At 38.5% G+C, this 15,885-nt stretch overlaps 1 protein-coding gene across 10 annotated transcripts in view; it reads left to right on the top strand.

Annotated features, from left to right (window-relative positions):
- Window positions 1-15,885, top strand: part of CNST (consortin, connexin sorting protein) — a 103,365-nt gene that overhangs the window by 3,691 nt on the left and 83,789 nt on the right. For 5 of the 10 annotated variants that reach the window (XM_078357173.1, XM_054248220.2, XM_078357178.1 and 2 more), the window contains exon 2: window positions 1,032-1,138. The exons of the other annotated variants lie outside the window; for them this stretch is intronic. The gene's annotated coding sequence lies outside the window, so the exon portion shown is untranslated. The remainder of the gene's footprint in view (window positions 1-1,031; window positions 1,139-15,885) is intronic. 10 annotated transcript variants of the gene reach the window in all.

Below are 15,885 nucleotides of genomic sequence, written 5' to 3'. Positions count from 1 at the left end.
CACTCCAGCCTGGACGACAGAGAGAGACTCTGTCTTAGAAAAATAAATAAATAATAAGAATGTAAGCCATATAAGTAATTTAAAATTTTCTAGTAGTGATATTAAAGTAAAAAGCAGGTAAAATTAATTTTACTAGTATATTTAATCCTGTATATGTTGTTTTAACATGAAATCAGTTTTAAAAGTTAGACATATTTTCCATTATTTGATACTAAATCTATAAAATCTGGTGTGTATTTTATACTCATAGCACATATCAATTTGGACAAGCCACATTTCAAGTGCTCAGTAGTCACATGTAGCTAAATGTTACCTTGTCACATATATTTATTTTATTTTATTTTTTTGTTTTTGATATGGAATCTTGCTCTGTAGCCCAGGCTGGAGTGTAGCCCAGGCTCACTGCAACCTCCGCCTCCTGGGTCCCGGTTCAAGCACTTATCCTGACTCAGCCTCCCGAGTAGCTGGGATTACAGGCACAGGCCACCATGCCTGGCTAATTTTGGTATATTTAGAAGAGATCATGTTGGCCAGGCTGGTCTTAAACTCCTTCGTGATCCACCCACCTTGGCCTCCCAAAGTGTTGGGATTATAGGCATCAGCCATCGTGCCTGGCCATGATATTTAAGCTGTCTTCCTACATTGAGAGTCTGATTCTGTGGGGTAAATTAAAAACTACTCTTCCTAAAGTGCTGTGATACTCAATTAGAGAATTTTCTCTGCAGGAAGAGAATTCTAAGTCTCTCCCTCGTAGTGTTTTGGTTTTGAGACAGATTCTCACTTTGTTACCCTAGCTAGAGATCAGTGGCAGTGCCAGAGCCTTGAACTCCTGGGCTCAAATAATCCTTCCACCTCAACCTCCCAAAGTGTTGAGATTACAGGCATAGCCAGCATGCCCAGCCTCTTCCTCTTAGTGTTGACTATGTTAATGCTGAGCCCATGCTTGTTTAGTGAGGATCATAAGATGAATAGTGTTCAGTCATTTCCTGGCGTGTCATTGTTACTAGTTATTTACGTCTGCCTGTCAACAGTGTATCAAGGCACAGTGTGAGTTCCTGTCTGCTAAATCTATTGACATTAAGTAAGGAGAACTTGAGGACCTAAGAGAAGATTGAACTTTATTCTGAATCAGTTTCAGGTAAGGCTAAGAGTTTTATAAATGTGCTTCTTTATATCTCTGTTTCTTATCAAGGGAAAGATCAAATCTTTTAGCAAAATTTAGAAAGGAAGAGAGTAAGTTTTATGACTGTAGAACGCTGGGAGCCCGAATAAAGTAAAAGATTAACTCTTGTGTATGGTGGTTTAGGGAAATTTAAAAGGAAAGATGGCAGTTTTTCTATAAACCAACTGGCATACTGTCTGTGTACGTGCTTCAAGTTGTTTTTGCAACAAGGGTGGTGATTTATATAGAACCGTCTCTGGTTCAGAGCTGCCTTAACACAGGTAACTCGAAGGCTAGTTCACCTCCGTGGGGATTAGTCAGACCCATCACTGTTCCTGTCTTGATCCCTGTGCTCTAATAAACTTCCCTAAATACTACTTTAGCTGCAGCATGTTACAATCTACATTAACAGCAAAATTAGCCTGAAGGCCTAATTAATACGCAGTGTAATTTAATACAGGAAACATGCCCTCTTCCCAAGCTTTATGGTATGAAGAAATTTTGAATTACCTGGTCAGTGAACAAACTCCTCTGTCAAATGTAGTCATGATAGACCTGGCACAATGTAGGTGCTGTGGGGAGTTATCAGAGGATCAAAGACAGAACTGGGGAGGGGTATAGTTATTGGATATTGCTTGTTTTGTGAGAGATGTGTGCATGTTCTGTAAGAAAATAATGTTTTCATTTGTATTTAAAACTAGATAGCCATTAATTGGCACCCTTTTAGTTGGACAAAAGAGAAAATACATTGTTTGGTTTCTACAAGTGAGGTCTCAGCAAATTTATTTTCGTTACTTTAGGAAGAGTAATTGATAGTATGGTAATCTTCAGTTTTTAAAAAGCCCTGATAAGGTTTAAATGGGCTTTAAAAGCATGATATGTTTACTGAGAAATTCTAACTTAATATGTGTATGCCTCCTTGATACTGTCATGTAGCATTCTTTCTAGTTTAGGGCCTTCAAGAGTCAAATAAATACAGGCTTTCCTTTACGTAGGAATCATTCTCATGGGAGAAATTATATATCCTTTCAATCAGGGAATAATTTTGTTTTTTAAGCATTTGAAATGATTATTTGTAATATTCTTTGAAGAACACATCATTAGCAGAATTCTGAATTATAATAGCTTGAGATTTCTTAAATTGTATTTATTTATTCATTTTGAGGCTGAGTGTTGCTTTGTCACCCAGCATGGAGTGTAGTGGTACAATCTCGGCTCACTGCAGCCTCCACCTACTGGATTCGAGTGATTCTCCTGCCTCAACCTCCCAATAGCTGGTATTACAGGCGTGTGCCACCACACCTGGCTAATTTTTTGTATTTTTAGTAGATACAGGGTTTCACTATGTTGGCCAGGCTGGTCTCAAACTCCTGACCTCAAGTGATCTGCTCCCGTTGGCCTCCCAAAGTGCTGGGATTAAAGGTGCGAGCCACCATGCCAGGCCAAATTATTTTTATCTTAGTTTTGAGGTTCTGCGCTTTAATATTTTGGAGATGGAAATTTTCTGCCATTATACCACTCTACCCTTCCATCTCTTAGGACTCCCTGGTTTTCATCACCATTAGCCATGTGGAAAGGAAAGACTGCATGCCTATCAAAATACTGACAAATCAAGATTATTTTTCCTTTTAGATTAAGAAAAATTCTGAAACAGTAAATCGTAAATTTTGTCACATTTATTTATTTATTTGAGAGTAGAAGTCTCACTTTGTTGCCCAGGCCAGCCTTGAGCTCCTGGGCTCAAGTGGTCCTCCTGCCGTAGCCTCCTGAGCTTGGACTGCAGGCATGTGCCACACTATCTGGTTAGTCACCCTTTGTTGACATTTGGGCATTTGATATTTAAATTGACAGTATCTAGGCAATTATGGAAATTAACATTATTTTGTAATTGACAAATCTATTAAATTCTATTATGAGAATAGTTGCCCTGTTTTTTCTTGGAGAGCCATTACCTGATTAAATAATTACATCTTTTTTCTAATCTTAGCTGCATTTTGAAAACTCAGTGAATTAGGTGACTGTGGTTTTCTAATTTGAACAAAGGTAGAGTAATCTTTAAAAGCGCTTTTTGGCCAGGCATAGCCATGCCTGAGACTTAGGCCTGTGGTCTTAGCTACTCTGGAGGCAGAGGTGGGTGGATCACCTAAGCACCGGAGGTTGAGGCTGCAGTGAGGTATGACTTTAACACTGTGCTCTGCACTGCAGCCTGGGTAGCAGAGTAAGACCCCGTTTCAAAAACAAAAAATAAATGAATTAAATAAGGTACTTTTTATATTATAGATTTTGAAATAAATAATTTATTAAACAATTTGTCAACTTCATAAGATCAGATACTGCTGTCCTTGAGTATTTGATAGAATACTGCTTATATTTTGATTTTATATATGCATTGTCTTTGTTCATTGTTTTTCTCTTCTGAAGCTATTACCAGTGTACAACTAAATTTTAAAAATAATTTTTGGATGAACTGAAAAACTGCGTAAGATTTTTCAGTGGGGATTTATTTTTGTGCACATGTGTGAGGTTTTTTGTTTGTTTGTTTGTTTGTTTGTTTTGAGACGGAGTTTCGCTCTTGTTACCCAGGCTGGAGTGCAATGGCGCGATCTCGGCTCACCGCAACCTCCACCTCCTGGGTTCAGGCAATTCTCCTGCCTCAGCCTCCTGAGTAGCTGGGATTACAGGCACGCACCACCATGCCCAGCTAATTTTTTGTATTTTTAGTAGAGACGGGGTTTCACCATGTTGACCAGGATGGTCTCGATCTCTTGACCTGGTGATCCACCCGCCTCGGCCTCCCAAAGTGCTGGGATTACAGGCGTGAGCAACTGTGCCTGGCTGTGAGGTTTGTTATTTAAACAGAGATGAGCGCTTGCTGTGTTTCCCAGGCTGGTACTGAACTCCTGGAAGCTATCCTCCTGCTTTGGCCTCCCGAAGTGCTGGGATTATGGACATGAACCACTGCTCCCAACCGCAAATGTATTTTATTTATTGAATAAGAAATAGTGGAGTTACTTGTTTGTGTGTCATGTGTGGGTTTTTTTAAAAAATAGAAGCAGGGGTTCACCATGTTGCCCAGGCTGGTCTTGAACTCTTGAGCTCAAGCAGTCTGCCTACTTTAGCCTCCCAAAGTGCTAGGATTACAGATGTGAACCCCCACACCAGGCCTGAGTTACTTGTTTTTACCTCATAAAGCAACAAAGAACATTTTAGATTTTTTTTCCCACTTGAAGCATGAAAAAGTTTACTTAAATTGGATCTTATAAGGATTCATGTAACCAACATGATTTCCTCCCTCAGAGTCAATGCTGATGAAAAGAGGGGTGGACGTTTGTGCAAATTATAATACTGTGAAATTTTGTTTCCTGGAAAAGTCATTATTGGTACCCATTTGTGACATCTTAATTCAAATTTAACCATCAGACTTCATTTTACGCAATTTGCACAGTAATCTCTAGATCTTTTTTGCTGCAAGTATTTTTAAAATTTTGTTGTGGAATTCTCTGCCATGCCAGTTAGAGTTATACCTGTAGCATTGGATAAGCACTGTAAAGAGCCCAAATTAGAAGAATTGCCATTTGTCTTCCGCATTTTAATCATGTATGTTTTGTGACTGGGAAGAGAGAAGATAGTCTGTCTTATTGGTATTACATTTTAACTCTTCTTTTAAAATTAATTGAATAGATCATATATTCACCGGTGCTCATCTTATCACTTGCTAGAGAAAGATATATTTCACAATAAGGTAAAGTGAAATAGTATTTAATTCAGGAAGTTAGTTTTTATTATATCAGGTGGCCTCTTGATTGATTATAGTTTTATGCACTCTGATGCCTACGGGTCTTTTCTCCTTCCTTTTTCCACTGCGTAACTGGGGAAACCTAGGGATTACCCTGTGAATGCCAACAGAGCTTTAACCTATCCCCGAAGCTCAGAGGGTCCAGCTATAAGTGCAGAAACCTTATGAGCAGAAATTCTGCTCCAGGAGCACTTACGTAGGCTGAGGAGACATTCTAAGAATATCTGTTTTGTGATGCTTTGTGCAAAACCATGTACTTTGTATCGCCTTTGCTGGAGAGTTTACATTTTCCTCCAGCTCTTCAGCTTAAGTGAAAAAAATGTGCTAGAATGTCTCCATAGATTATTCTGCCTTCCCTCACTCTTTGTTTTTTTCCATGGAAAGCTGACAGGTCAGAATAGGTTATATTTTATTAGAAACTTGAAAGGTATGTGGGGTAGAAGCACAAATCTTATTCTTCCCCTCTTTTTTCCTTCATGATTACAAAAGTAATAATGCTCCAAAGATTTTTTTAAGAGGTAAATAAATTTTAACTTGAGGAAAACATGGTTATTCAAAAACTAGTGTTTAAAAAAAAATTTTTTTTTAAAGAGACAGTGTCTTGCACTATCACCCAGGTTGCTGTATAGTAGCGATTATAGCCCAGTGCAGCCTCAAACTCCTGGGCTCAAGCAGTCCTTTCTCTTCAGCCTCCCTAGTAGCAGGGACTGCAGGTGTGTACCACCATATGCAGCTAATTTTTTTTTTTTTCACTTTTTGTAGAGATAGGGCCTCCCTGTGTTGGCCCTGGCTGGTCTAGAACTCCTTGCCTTCTCCGGGAGCAGTCCTCCTGCCTTGGCCTCCCAAAGCACAATGCATGTATTTTTCAGAGGGAATTTTCAGCTTTCATCAGATTTTTCAAGGAATATGTGACTCAAAAAAGGACGACAACCACAGAATCAATTTGACTTACTTGGTTATTGCATGTCCTTCCCAAATCTCTAACTCTTATAAGCAGCTATGATTTTATAAGGATTCCTATGTAAAAGCATCATTTTTAGTAGTAGTTTATTTAAAACAAAAATAATTTAATAGATGATGGAGAAAATTCATAGTGAGTCTTTCAAAGAACAAATCTTAAGTATATTTTATCTTCTATCTTTTATACCTTTAAGAATTACTCTTTATACTTTTCTAGTACCTTGTGGGGTACTTTTTTTTTTTTTAATAATTTGTTTGTCCTCTGCATTTTATAGAAAAGTGAATAATTATGTGGTTGAGTTTTTGCTGCAACTCCAAAGAGTTATTCACAGACCTGGGATTAGGGTACAGAAAACTGCTGTTTTGTGCTGATGAGAAGAATGGGTTCATAGAGAGCTCGATTGTACAGACATGCTCCCTGATGAATTGGGAGTGGGTGAGAAACTGGGTACAGGTAGAAAAATTATCCCTCAACAGTGGATAGAAACGTTCTTCTACTGAGATGGAGGTGGAGCTTCTATTTACTTGTCTAGGTGAGACTGCTGCGCTGGAATAGGCAGGCAGGGGACTGGAGATTGGCCATGAAGGTTGAGCATAGCTCTGGAGGAATGTGGTCCGGTGAGCTCGATGAGGAAGAATATCTGGCCAGCATTAAGGTTCCAGCTGAGGTTTCGTGGATACTGCTTTTAGAGAGTTATTGATTTGTGAAGTTGTGATGCTCTTTAACAATAGACTGCAGATTGGCTATAAGAGCAGAAGTAGTTAAATTGATGAGGACTGGGAGTTTATAGGGTGAGTGCAATAGAAGTATAGGAAGACTAAGGAAGTAGCAAGAGATGATACATGGATTCGATACTAGATAAGAAATGAAGGAATGCTAGGATGAGGCTGGCTAGTGTAGCCAACAGACTGGCAGGAGTCTGGAGCGCTTGTGGCTGAACAGCTGGGGTAAGGGATTGAGAGCTATCAAGGAATAGGCGTTTAGAGCCAGGTAAAGGGATATTGGCAGTGGGAGGTTGTTGAGACTCATCTGAAATGAACAGTTTTGTTTATTTTGATGCTCAGTAACACTAGCTAAATGACCAGACCATAGGATGTTATTAAAGATTTTTGAGACGTGAAAAATTATTAATTCCACAAGCATATGAGGTCATTGCTTTTATTATGCAAAACAGAAAGGTAGTGCTTTCTGAAGATTAATCTGCCTCTGTTATGCAGGATGAAAGCGATATGTGAGAAAACGAAAGCTTTAATTAAAGGTAAACATCAGCCTAAACTCTTTCTGAAATTTTATAACTTCGGAAATGATAGGATTAATGACTTTCTGCTTTGTGTTCAGAAGAAGAGTAGAATTTAAGCTAGTGAATTCTTGGCTTAGGTTTTATAATTTTTAAAATTGTGTTTGCTATATGGATTTTATGTTCTTTATCCTACTTGAAATCATAAATTTATTTTAGTTTATTGATAGTCCATATTAACCTGCAAACTATAATATATATATGAAAGAAAATATGTCATTTTGGTGTATAATTTTGAAATATGGTAGATTTTGAATGACTGTTGAAACCCAGCATTAATTCCTGTTAGCTTAATGGCTAATGTCATGAATGGCTTTATATAGATTTGTTTTAATTTTTTTTTAGAAAGAAACAGGAAATATATGTGAAAACTCTTGGTTAGTATAATTTATAATTCATTCAGATATGTATAGAACTTTATTTCTTTATTTTACTAAAATTTTAGATGCCACCTTTTTTTGATTAGGGTTCAGTAAACCTGTTGTGAAAAGTTGTGGAACAGTTTGGAGAGTGACTTTTTCAGATCTATACAGTCCCACTGCATAGGTCTGCACTTCGTGCCCTGGAGAACTGGTTTTGTAGGAATTCCTGTTTCTGTAGGTTCTTGGCATTTACAGCAGGTGTCTTGGTGGTGCTCTAAAATAGGGTCCTAAGCAGTGGATATCTACTGAAATGGTTGATAAATACACTTTCTAAAAGAAAAAAAACCCACACATTTATTACATGAGATAACACATGTCACAGTGACTTTCCACAGTGTGTGGCACACAGACAGCACTTAGTAAATGGGGTGTTTTGTTCTTAATTTGCCAAACTTTTATTATAACTTTGTATTTATTTGGTTTATTTTCTTTCTAAAGAGGGGAACAATATTAATATTTAAATGGCCTCTGTAACATTCTTAGTGATTAAAAATAAACTTTATGTCCTTGGTTCCATGCTTTTAAAAAAGTTTTTGAATATAAAAATAATACGTTTAAATATGCAAAATACAGAAAAATGCAAAAATAAAAACTTCAGTTGTAGCTGGGTGTGATGGCTCACGCCTGTAATCCCAGCACTTTGGGAGGCTGAGGTGGGCGGATCACCTGAGGTCAGGAGTTCGAGACCAACCTGACCAACATGGAGAAAACCCGTCTCTACTAAAACTACAAAATTAGCCAGGCATAGTGGTGCATGCCTGTAATCCCAGCTATTTGGGAGGCTAAGGCAAGAGAATCGCTTGAACCTGGAAGGAGGAAGTTTCGGTGAGCTGAGATGGTGCCATTGAACTCCAGTCTGGGCAGCAAGAGCAAAATTCCGTCTCAAAATAAATAAATAAATAAATAAAATACAAAAACTTCAGTTGTATTCCCATCAACTAGAGCAAGAAGTGTTAACATTTTGGTGTATTTATTTTCAGTCTCTTTGGAATGTGTGTTTTACATAGTTGAGGTCATATTTACAATTTGTTTTAGATTCTTCTCTCATTATAGACATATAATGTGTATTTTTTGTGGCTTTGTAACATTTGTAACGAATGATAATAATTTCCCTATTATTGAACATTTGTTTTCAGTTTTTTCCTCACTGCCACAGTGGTTTTTTTTTTTTGAGACAGAGTCTCACTCAGTCACCCAGGCTGGAGCACAGTGGCCCACTGCAACCTCTATCTCCCAGGTTCAAGCCACTCTCCTGCCTCAGCCTACCCAGTAGCTGAGATTACAGGCATGCACCACCACGCCCAGCTAATTGTTGTATTTTTAATAGAGAGGCCTCAGCCTACCAAGTAGCTGGGACCACAGGCATGTGCCACCACGCCCAGCTAATTTTTAATAGCATTGGGGTTTCCCCATGTTGGCTGGGCTGGTCTCAAATTCCTGACCTCAGGTGATCTGCCCACCTCAGCCTTCCAGAGTGTTGGGATTACAGATGTGAGCCACCACACCCGGCCACAGATGATACTTCTTAATTCTTCTTGTCCTGTTACCCTTCCCCTGGCCACCACTCTCTACCCCCTACTCACAGCCACTGTGAAAGATAAAGATTAATTTTGCCTTTGGGAATCCGTGGAAACTTGGCCTTCAAACTTCAGGCAAGCACCAGAGTGGAAACATTGAAAGTCTTGTTCTAACATGTTTTTAACTTTAAAAATTGAATTAGGTTTTTATGTTTTTAGAGCCATCTTGCCCTCCCTCTTCTAGCTTTTGATGGGACATTGCCAAATTAATAGGTTTTTTTTGAAGATGACCAAGATGGGCATCTTTCATTTCAGTAAGGAAAAGAAATGGACTAAGGGGATTATGCAGGTGAAAATGCATAATGCGATTAAAAGTGACTTTCAGAACTGCTGATTCTCATGGAATACGTGTCAATAGTGCAACCAAACCCTGTTTTTCTGTTGTGACTTTGCTGTTCTCGCCGCTCCCAACACCTCCCCACACAGTGTCACTCCCTTTACAGCCTTTCCTGGCGTCGCCTCCTTATTCCAGTTCTTTCTAGACTCCCTGCTATCCTCTGGGTTTGTTTTTGAACTGAACTTTGCATGGAAGTACCACCTTTTTGTGGCTGTTATTCAAAGTTTTGTCCTATTCCCACTTTCACTTGGAATTTGGGGTTACTCTACTGTTGTTCAGATTTTACCTTTAACATTTCAGGAGCATCCTATTAGTAAAACAGTGAATTTTAAACATTTCTGTAAAGGTGGTCCTAATTCTTACAGGAACCAGTTTTATTCCATTTAGTTCCTAGATTTTCATTTTGCCTTTTTAATAGGCACAGAATTATCTTTCATGTTTTTCTGGAGTGGAGAAACCTAGTCAACACTGTGAGAAGGTGAACTGTTGAAGTAAAATTATAGTTGAAGAAGCAACAGTGGAAAGGCTAGGTTAAAACGAATTTGAACCTGGCCAAATTCCATTTATCTCATATCCACTTTAGAAAAGAACTGTAACAGGGTGTGTATGATGGCTCATATCTATAATTTCTTTGCATTTTTACTAATTCATGCTTCTTTTTTGGAATTTGCTGACGTGTTCCTATATTAATCTTTCACAGACAAAAATATCCTCGTTTCTCCCCTTCTGTTTCCTACCACATAGCACTTGTGGTTTTTTTGTTGTCAAGTACATTTTAAACATCACCTCTAGATGCAGGGACCTGACTCACCCTGTTGCCTGTCAGTTAGAGTGATGAGCAGCTGTGGATTTCATCTTGTTTCTTGGGCAGTGGGCACGTAGCTCTGGAAGTGAATACTACCAGTTGCATTGGCTGGTTTAATACCTCATATCAATGCCTTCATGAGTATTTTGTGTCTCCTCTGGTCTCGTGAATATTTGGTGGTTCTGAGTGCTTTCATTCCTTTCTGTGTTTAGCACACAGATGCCCTGTTTACTTTCTCTCTGTCTAACTTCTCAAGCTGTTTGCTCTGTACTCATTTTCACCTCTCTTATTTGTATCTTTGATTTTCTGTAATGGAATTAGATACTCTTAAAATATTCATGCATTATACCTCTCCACAATAAAAATAACTCATTCCTCTGATTCTCAAAGAAATTGTCTGTCATGCCAGGCGCGGTGGCTCATGCCTATAATCCAAGCACTTTGGAGGCCAAGGCAGGTGGATCACTGGAAGTCAGGAGTTCAAGAAACTGTCATTTAGCACATTCTTCTTTGTAGCAAAGATTTTTTGGGAGAAGAGAGATGTCAGGGCAGGGTTTATAGACAGAGTATAATTCATTACGTGTTAGAGTGTCAGCTCTTTTATTTTTATTAGCCACTTTTAGAATATATAGTCCTAAGGGCATGCTGTGTCTCATCTGTCTCTCTCTTGCCCCATTGCATTTGGTATACATATCTCGTTTGTTGTAGACACTCAAAATGGATTACACTGACTGCTGGTTAAGTTTAGTTAAAGCACTCCACCTCTGAGGTCAGAGTTCAGTTTCCATGTGGAGACTTACCTGCTTTGTTTCATATCCTCATAGTAAACCTTGCATGCCGGCCAAATGGCTTTGGGTTACAAAGAGCACTGGGGAAGACAAAGATTCGCAGTTGTATTGCATAAGCAGTTTAAAAACAGTATTCTTCTCAATGTGGGGCAGGGGCATCATGTTCCCATTCAAAGGGCAACATTGTATCATTATTTTTCAAGAAAGGAAAAAGTAGGCAGTGAGGATGGCAGAAGAAAATATATGTGAATTTGCCTGCAACTATATATGTTTTTTTCTTTTTAAGAGGCAGGGTCTTGCTCTGTTTCCCAGGCTAGAGTGATGCCATCATAGCTCACTGCTGCCTTGAACTCCTGGGCTCAGGCAATCCTCCTGCTTCAGCTTCTTGAGTGGCTGGGACCACAGGCACACACCCCATGTTCAGCTAATTTTTTAAATTGCCTGTAGAGATAGGATCTCACTTTAAGGCCCAGACTGGTCTCAAACCCCTGGCCTCAAGCGATCCTCCCAAAGTGCTGAGATGACAGGCATGAGCCACCGTGCCCAGCCACGTACATTGGCTTTCTTGTATAGGTATGAGAATTTAGTCATGTGTCTATGTGGGGATAATCCTAAATTGCTAAGAAATAGTGTGAGATTTCAAATTAAACTTACATAAGTCAACATCGTAAGAATTTATTATCTTTCAATGCAGTAAACCAGAGTTTTAAAAACCGCATTCCGGCCGGGCGCGGTGGCTCATGCCTGTAATCCCAGCACTTTGGGAGGCCGAGGCGGGTGGATCATGAGGTCAAGAGATCGAGACCATCCTGGTCAACGTGGCGAAACCCCATCTCTACTAAAAATACAAAAAATTAGCTGGGCATGGTGGCGCGTGCCTGTAATCCCAGCTACTCGGGAGGCTGAGGCAGGAGAATTGCCTGAACCCAGGAGGCGGAGGTTGGGGTGAGCCGAGATCGCGCCATTGCACTCCAGCCTGGGTAACAAGAGCGAAACTCCATCTCAAAAAAAAAAAAAAAAAAGAAAAAGAAAATTGGTGTTGAGATAGAATGAAGAAACCTGGTCTTTCCATTATTATGAAAATAATTCCAGCGTCAGTGTGATCTTACTGATACTTTGTACTCAAGTAGAAGATTAAGGTATAGGATTATTTTAGCTAGATTGTGGTTTATTTGCATGATGAGATTGATCCAAGACAGTGTGTGAAACCCAGTAGCATGGAGGCTGAACATGTAGTGGGACTCATTTCAGTGGACCCTCCCCAGCTGCCCTACAGGCTTCCACAGTTACCAAGTCAGTTCCTGATCCACTTTCCCACACCGGCTATTTTAAACCTTCTCTCTGTTTCCCAACTCCTTGCTCCCAACATACCACTCCCTCCTGCCTCCAATATATGGATCTCCTATGAATCTATTTCTGCTGTTTTTTCCCCCCGTTTTCTTTTTTATATCAAAATTTAATCTCTTGTATGCCTGGTTGTTTTGGATTATATACTGGACATTATAGATGAAAACTTGTGGAAATAATTTGAGCCTTTGTGGGATTTTTCTTGCAGAGAGGATTGCCTTTAGTTTCTGGCAGGTTAGAGCAGATCACCTTAATTCAGCCAGAGGTGAGGTGACTGACTGATTCTGCTGGGCCTTAGTGCTTGTGAGTACTGATCTACTTCAGGCTTGCTTTACTTCTGGTGAGTATCACTTTTAGGTCCCACCAGAAGACCTGTTGTCCCTCTTCTTGGAAGACCTTGAACTCTGTTTTTTTCCCCCAGCTCTGTGAGCCTACTCAACACTCAGCTTTTTCGGCTTCTACACTGAAGCTTTCTGCCAGTTTTTCTAGTTATAAGCAGAGGGTTTTGTCTGAAATGAGCCAGTCGCCCCTTGCCAGAAGTAGAACTCTTACATCCTTTCTTAATGTTTGTTTTTGCATATGTTTAAAATGACGGGGCTGGGCGGTGGCTCACACTTGTAATCCCACTACTCTGGGAGGCAGAGGTGGGCAGATCACTTGAGGTCAGAAGTTCAAGATCAGCCTGGCCAACACTTCTAGGCAGGGTTTAAAGTACAAATATTAGCCAGACGTTGGGGTGTACGCCTGTAATCCCAGCTACTCAGGTGGCTGAGGTAGGAGAATCACTTGAACCGGGAGGTGGAGGTTGCAGTGAGCCGAGATCGTGTCACTGCACTCCAGCCTGGGTAACAGAGTGAGCTCTCCCTTGAAAAAAAATAAATAAAATGAATATATACATATATATGTATACAGCATATGTGCATATGATTTATGAACAGATATACCTACAGTGGGTATATGTGTGATCAGTTTCTTTGTCTAGGCTGGGCACCGTGGCTCACGCCTGTAATCCTAACACTTTGGGAGGCTGAGACAGGAGGCTTACTTGAAGCCAGGAGTTTGAGACCAGCCTGGGCAACATAGTGAGACTCTTGTCTCTGTAAAAAATTAAAAAATTAGCTGATGTGATGGCACACTCCTGTAGTCCCAGTTATTTGGAAGGCTAAGGTGGGAGGATTGCTTGAGCTCAGGAGTTCAGGGCTGCAGAGAGCTATGACCTTGCCACTGCACTCCAGTCTGTGGGTTAAAGTGAGACCATGTCTCGGCGGGGGGTGGGGGGAATAATATATATATTATTTATATATCTATATATATAATATATATTATGTTATTGATAGTGTCCTTATAATCGAAGATCTATAACAAAGATACATATATATCTTTTATATGTATGTTTGCTTATATATTAGATATATATCTTTGATTATTTTCTCTGATATATAGCTTTGATATATGTTTCTATAGATAAGATAGATATACAAGTTATACCTTATATGTACCTCATCTATATCAACTGTATCCGAGATATATAAATAAGTTATATAGTTAATATATAAAAGATATCTACATTAAAGATATATCAAATATATAACATATCTTTTATATATATGATATATATGTAAGTTATATCTTATGTATCTCATATAGCTTAGCTATATCTGAGAGATATAAATAACCTATAAATATATAAATGAATCATAAGTACATAAGTACACCACCAAAGTTGGGAGACTCTTGCATGTCAGTCCCTCTTCTTTAGTGTGGTATTGGTTCAGTAAGTGCCTGTGGCCTGCCTGGTGAAATTTTTCTAAATGTACAAAGATGAATGTTTGTCAGATATCTTTTGATAATTTCTAATGGGGCGGTTATATAGCCCAACCTATAAACCTGAAGAAATGAATTCATAGCAGTTAATGAATGCTACAAATAGGGTCTTATTGGTGCATTTTATTTATTTGCTGTGTAACCTATTTTTCTAAGTTTTACATATTTGAAAAACATCTCAAGATATTGGAAACTGTTCATTTTGTTGTCTCCTTAAAGTAGCAATTTGGTATTTCCTACGTATACACCTAAAAATAGCTGGTTTTTAAAAGTAATATAAAAATGACTTTAGTGGTTAGGGATACAGGCTTTGGAATCAGATTTTGAATTGAATCCTGACTGCCGCATAATAGCAGTGTGACCGAGGCCTATGTGTTTAATCTTTCTATTGCTGTTTACTTCTGTAAAAAATAGAAATAATTTTAGAACTACTTTATAGGACTTATGAGGATTAAATTATGTATATGTAACAAACTTAAAATACTGATACTTAGTAAATCTTCAATAGCTGTTAGAGAGATGGAGTCTTGCTATGTTGCCCAGGCTGGTCTCAAACTCCTAGGTGGAAGCAAGATTCTCACCTCAGCCTCCTGAGTAGCTGACACTACAGGCACACCACTGTGCCCGGCTAATATCAGCATTTTATTCAGATAATGCAAGCTATTTTGTCAGGCATCTTAAAGGAAAGTTCCAATAAATTATTTGCTTTTGCCATTATATTTTCAAGAATTGACATTTTGAAACAATGTGTAGTTTTATGTGTCTTTTTAATGAATAAAGTATAAGACAGTTTCCATGAGGATATATAGTAGATACAGGCACTAAACATGATTTTTGTTTTAAAAGAGGGGCCTAGAGTCTGAGCCAAAGTATTTTCAAGTCTTAGATTCTCTTGGTTGTGGCTTAAAAGTATGATTGCAGTACATTTTTACAGCATAGAGGGCTTTAAAACCAAATAAGCACAATTTGCATGTGTTCACTTCTCTTGTTTCTTTAAGTAAAACTTGCATGTATCTGTGTATAAGAAGGGAAAGAGAAGAGAGGTGACTCTATACTGCTCGGATGTACTCACAGTGAGGCTTTTGACCTGTCGTTTCCATTTATGCAATGGATTTTGAACTCAGAAGCCCTATAAATACATAAGCTATCTTGAACTAAACCCTATTATGAAAGGCTTATGGATGGAGGAGTATGAAACAGATTATGCTTCCTTTCGTTCACTTTATCTGCCCCAAGGTTTTTTTGGGAATATGAGTCACATAGTTTCAGTTAATTTCTTCATGTTCTTAACAGGGCTTTCTCTTCATAACTAAAAATCTGTTATTTGATTTTTTTTTCCTTAGAATCATTAACTTCACATTTATTTTTGTTGTTCTTTTAATATCTTGCAACTTTGTCACATTTTTCTCCTTCTTGCCTACCTTATAACATAAATTTTGTCTTCAGTGGCCTTTCTTTTTCTTAAATGAAGAACCAAATCTTTATGAAATTATATTTTTTATTCTTATTAAATATTAAAACAATGTGATTTACTTTTTACTGTACTATTACATAGAAATTTAAGTATTT

The sequence above is a fragment of the Callithrix jacchus genome, chromosome 19 (genome assembly GCF_049354715.1).
Source record: "Callithrix jacchus isolate 240 chromosome 19, calJac240_pri, whole genome shotgun sequence".
Lineage (NCBI taxonomy): Eukaryota > Metazoa > Chordata > Mammalia > Primates > Cebidae > Callithrix > Callithrix jacchus.
This window is presented reverse-complemented; position numbering and strand designations above follow the sequence as displayed.